The sequence below is a fragment of the Nicotiana tomentosiformis genome, chromosome 5, assembly GCF_000390325.3.
Source record: "Nicotiana tomentosiformis chromosome 5, ASM39032v3, whole genome shotgun sequence".
Lineage (NCBI taxonomy): Eukaryota > Viridiplantae > Streptophyta > Magnoliopsida > Solanales > Solanaceae > Nicotiana > Nicotiana tomentosiformis.
Genome location: NC_090816.1, coordinates 102,230,970 through 102,236,969, shown reverse-complemented (window position 1 = coordinate 102,236,969; position 6,000 = coordinate 102,230,970).

Below are 6,000 nucleotides of genomic sequence, written 5' to 3'. Positions count from 1 at the left end.
AAGTTGGTCACAGATTTGCAAAATATGGATGCAACTTTTGATGATGGTGACTTGGCCTTGATGTTGTTGGGGTCACTTCCTAATGAGTACGAGCACCTTGAAACTACTCTACTCCATGGAAATGACGAAATTTCTCTCAGAGAAGTTTGTTCGGCTTTGTACAGCTATGAACAAAGAAAGGGAGAAAAACAGAAGGGCGGAGAAGGAGAAGCACTAATTGTGAGGGGTCGTCCTCAAAATCAAACGAGGACTAAGAAGGGAAGATCCAAGTCGAGATCTAGACCCAGCAAAGATGAATGTGCCTTTTGTCGAGAAAAGGGGCACTGGAAGAAAGACTGTCCGAAGTTGAAGAATAAGGCCAGACATAACAATGGAAAGGCCATTATGGATTCAAATGTAGCTGATTGTGATGATTCAGACTTCTCATTAGTTACAACAGAGTTATCAACATCATCAGACATATGGTTGATGGACTCGGCTTGTAGCTATCATATGTGTCCCAACAAGGACTGGTTCGTGAATTTTCAAGATAGACAAAGCAAGGACTGGTTCGTAATAGCCATGTACTCTGCCTCTGTTGTAGACAAAGCAACTGTTGACTACAAAGTAGACTTCCAACTAACTGGTGCCTTTTCAAATCCTTACATTGGGTAGCGGCACCTGCTCGCCTGTGCGGCGCCCGCGACTCCCCTTCGCCGCGGGCCAGCCTTCTTCCTTTTCCCAGGATTTCTCAAGCACGATCTTGTGCCTATCGGTGGGACTCGCCCGTAGGCTCGCCCCAACTTGTGCCGCCCGTAAGATGCCTAGGCCCTTGGCCCTAGGCATGTCATGGTGCTCCATCTTAGGATAACAATCCATGCGCGCCCTGGGGGGTTGGCTTAGAACATGCCTTGTCCTTAGCCCAAGACTGAGCATCGCTCCCGCATGCACAGCCCAATCCTCAAGCTTGACACTCGCCTAGTGCATCCGCGAATAGCTCGTGCCTCGCCCGAGTAAGGCAACCTTTAGCCCTTGGCCATTGTCATGCGCCTCTTTCGTGCCATGCCCATACATAGCCCTCTTGCATCACACTTCCATTTCGAAGTAGTGCAATGTCGCCCACACCTGCACCTTTAGGCCAACGGACCCTTGCTTGCATGGTTGAACCAAAGCCATGCTCACAAGTCAACACATGATGCCCCTATGACAGGTGCGTTAAGTATCCAATCGGCACGGAGGTCTCGTTCCAACATTCGGCAGCCCGCGGGGCTGGCCGTTCCCCACTTCGAGCCTCCAGCGCCACTTTGATGCCCAACGCAGGCCCGAAGGTGTTGCGCCGCCCATACGAGTTCCCAAACTCGTGTGGATACCTTTGACACTCCTTTGAAACATCTAGGCAGGCCCTTGGGGTTCGCCCCCAAGGCAGCTCGTTTTATACGGCTCGGTGGCAGCACATATGGGGGAGGCAGGTCGGAGCTTTCATCACCTATACCCCCCTTATATATGCTTAAAATTAAAAAGCCCAAGTTGCTCGAGTAGACTGCCCTACGTCAGAACATCAGATGGACCTTTTCTCACCAGTTCTTGGCCGAAATCACAACTCCAAAATGCGAGTTGTGACATCCTCCCACACTCATAATGTCATCGTCCCCGATGACACATCATGGCTTAAGACATCCCGGAGTCTGCCCCCTCAGGTATGCCCATTCAAGCTCCCTTTGTCATGTGGGTTGGACTTCCTCAAAGTCCTTTCTCAAAAGGAGTCGTGCCCCATGCACTTCTCCCCCAAGTATCTTCCAAGCGTGCCTCAGCACTTCACCTCCATTCGGTGTTCACTTGGAAAGTGCCTCCGCACTTGCACCCTCTGGTGTCTAACTTTGTGATTGACCCACACTAGTCAAATCACACCATGACCCTCACGACCTTCATGTCCGTCTGAAGCTTTCCTTCACAGGTTAGCACGTCAATGTGCTCTTTTGACGTTGCTCCCGTAGCCTTTCGCTCCCGTAGCCTTAAGATGCTTTCTTTGGCACGGGTCCCGTAGCATTAAGACGCCCTCTTGGCATAGCTCACGTAGCATTCCACTCCCGTAGCTTTCTTTGCCTTCACTACCTTGAAGATGTGTTCGCTTCCAGACCCACGACTTTGCCCTTATGCCTCTTGCATAGGCGGGATCCTCCCACACTTAATGTGGAGGATACATCTTAGCTCTGTCGTCCCACTTATCTTCTTAAGGCATTTGTATCTTCTCTCTTTAGTATTATTTCACTTGTAATTTTGGAGTGGAATAAAATATTGATTGTGTCCGAGGAAGTAGGCAAAATTGGCCGAACCTCGTAAATTCTGGTGTTCTTTTATTGTTGTCTTATTGTCTTGTTTATTATTTAGTGGTTGTCATAATTTTTGGTATAGTAGTTGTGACTCATTCACACTATATACATTTGGCTTCCGCAACAATTGGTATCAGAGCCAAGGTACTGTCTAAGTATGCTCTGTGGTTGCAGCATAGTCTGATCTTCCACATCAGAAAAGATCTATCTTGGTAACTGAGTCAAGGTTCTGTCTGAGTATGCTCTGTGGTTGCAGCTTAGTCTGATCTTCCACACCAGAAAGGAAATAATCTTGATTTGTGTCGTCAGCTACTAAATAATATTTGTGTCAAAATGGGAGACAGTAAACAAGAAGAATCTACATCAAGTGTCAATAATACGTCATCGTTGGCATCTTCGCTTATGACAAGAATTGTGTCAAATGCGAAATTTGCGGTAGAAATTTTTGACGGGTCAGGACATTTTGGGATGTGGCAAGGCGAGGTTCTAGATGTTCTTTTTCAACAAGGGCTAGATCTTGCCATTGAAGAAAAGAAGCCAGATGTTATTGGAGAAGAAGATTGAAAAATTATCAATCGTGTTGCTTGCGGTACCATTCGATCCTACCTTGCTAGAGAGCAGAAATATCCATACACAAAGGAAACTTCTGCAAGTAAATTATGGAAAGCACTGGAGGATAAATTTTTGAAGAAAAACAGTCAAAATAAATTGTACATGAAGAAGAGACTGTTTCGCTTCACCTATGTTCCTGGTACCACAATGAATGAACATATCACCAGTTTCAATAAGTTGGTCACAGATTTGCAAAATATGGATGCAACTTTTGATGACGGTGACTTGGCCTTGATGTTGTTGGGGTCACTTCCTAATGAGTACGAGCACCTTGAAACTACTCTACTCCATGGAAATGACGAAATTTCTCTCAGAGAAGTTTGTTCGGCTTTGTACAGCTATGAACAAAGAAAGGGAGAAAAGCAGAAGGGCGGAGAAGGAGAAGCACTAATTGTGAGGGGTCGTCCTCAAAATCAAACGAGGACTAAGAAGGGAAGATCCAAGTCGAGATCTAGACCCAGCAAAGATGAATGTGCCTTTTGTCGAGAAAAGGGGCACTGGAAGAAAGACTGTCCGAAGTTGAAGAATAAGGCCAGACATAACAATGGAAAGGCCATTATGGATTCAAATGTAGCTGATTGTGATGATTCAGACTTCTCATTAGTTACAACAGAGTTATCAACATCATCAGACATATGGTTGATGGACTCGGCTTGTAGCTATCATATGTGTCCCAACAAGGACTGGTTCGTGAATTTTCAAGAAGGAGAATATGGAGTCATCCACACAGCGGATAACAGCCCTCTTACCTCATATGGCATTGGTTCAATATGATTAAGGAGCCATGATGGAATGATCAGAACATTAACAGATGTTCGATATGTACCGGGTTTGAAGAAGAATCTCATCTCTGTGGGAGCCCTAAAATCAAAAGGGTTCAAAATCATTGCTGAAAATGGAGTGATGAGAATATGCTCCGGTGCACTAGTGGTAATGAAGGCCAATCGGAAGAACAATAACATGTACCGCTATCATGGTAGTACCGTTATTGGGACAGCGACAGTGACATCCAGTGATGACAAAGAGGCAGAAGCAACCAGGCTATGGCACATGCGCTTGGGACATGCTGGAGGGAAATCCTTGAAAGCTCTATCTAATCAAGGATTGTTAAAAGGCGTAAAGACTTGCAACTTGGAGTTTTGCAAGCATTGTGTCAAAGGGAAACAGACAAGGGTTAAATTTGGTACAGCGATCCATAATACTAAAGGCATTTTGGATTATGTACACTCTTATGTTTGGGGTTCTTCCAAAACACCTTCATTGGGTGGGAAGCACTATTTTGTAACCTTTGTTGATGATTTTTCCCGAAGAGTGTGGGTGTATACAATGAAGAGGAAAGATGAAGTGTTGGGAATTTTTCTCAAATGGAAGACGATGGTGGAGAATCAAACAGGCAGGAGGATCAAGTGTATTCGCACAGACAATGGAGGTAAATACAAAAATGATCATTTCAATAAGGTCTGTGAAAATGATGGCATCGTCCGACACTTTACTGTCAGACATACACCACAACAGAATGGAGTGGCAGAACGTATAAACCGGACTTTACTGGAGAAGGTACGGTGTATGTTGTCCAATCTGGCTTGGGCAAAGAATTTTGGGCTGAGGCAATTACATATGCATGCCACCTCATTAATCGTCTACCATCTGCTGTCATTGATGGCAAGACACCATTTGAAAAATGGTATGGAAAACCTGCTGTAGATTATGACTCTTTGCACGTGTTTGGCTCAATTGCATACTATCATGTGAAAGAGTCAAAATTGGATCCGAGAGCAAAAAAGGCTATATTTATGGGGATTACTTTTGGAGTCAAAGGATACCGCTTATGGTGTCTAGAGACAAGGAATATTATATTCAGCAGAGATATTACCTTTGATGAATCTACCATAACAGATAAGGCGACAGTTGAAGATGTCAAACAAACTGGTGGTTCATCAAAGCAGGTGGAGTTTGAGGGAAAATTTATTTTTCCTACGCAAGAAGCAGAGGAGGAAACAAATGAAGATTACCCTCTGGAAGAAGAGCCAGTAGAGAGGGAGATTCCAACTCAGGAACCTCGACAACAACTTGAATCAATAGCAACCAACAGGCCAAAAAGGACAATAACGAAACCTGTTCGTCTCATAGAGACGGTTGCTTGTGCAACCTCAATTGTAGCTGATGGTGTTCCTACCACTTATAAAGATGCAATCCAAAGTTCAGAAGAAGATAAGTGGAGGATTGCCATGAATGAAGAAATGCAGTCCCTTCATCAGAATCATACATGGAAATTGGCCAATCTCCCGAAGGGAAAGAAAGCAATTGGGTGCAAATGGGTATTTGCAAAGAAAGAAGGATTTCCTAACCAAGAAGATGTACGCTACAAAGCAAGATTGTGGCCAAAGGATATGCTCAAAAGGAGGGAATTGATTACAATGAAGTATTTTCTCCAGTTGTAAAACATTCCTCCATTAGAATTATGTTGGCTTTGGTAGCACAGTTGGATTTGGAACTAGTTCAGATGGATGTAAAAACTGCGTTTTTACATGGAAACTTGGAGGAGGAAATCTACATGACTCAGCCAGAAGGATTCAAAGTTGCTAGAAAATAAAATATGGTATGCAAACTTAAAAAATTGTTGTACGGATTGAAACAATCTTCTAGACAATGGTACAAGCGATTTGACAAGTTTATGTTGCGGCAAGGGTACAAGAGAAGCAAATACGATCATTATGTGTATTTGCGCAAACTTAATGATGGTTCCTTTGTATCTCTTCTCCTATATATTAATGATATGTTGATAACTTCCAAGAATTCGGAAGAAATTGATAAGTTGAAGATTCAACTAAAGGAGGAGTTCGAGATGAAGGATCTGGGTGAGGCAAAGAAAATTCTTGGCATGGAGATAATAAGAGATAGACGTACAAAGAAACTCTGTTTATCTCAGAAAGAATATTTGAAGAGAGTACTAAAGCGTTTTGGCATAGATAAGAAGACTAAGCCAATTAGTACGCCACTTGCTCCCCATTTTAAGCTAAGTACTACTATGTCGCCAAAGGATGAAACTGAACAGGAGTATATGTCAAGGGTACCATAC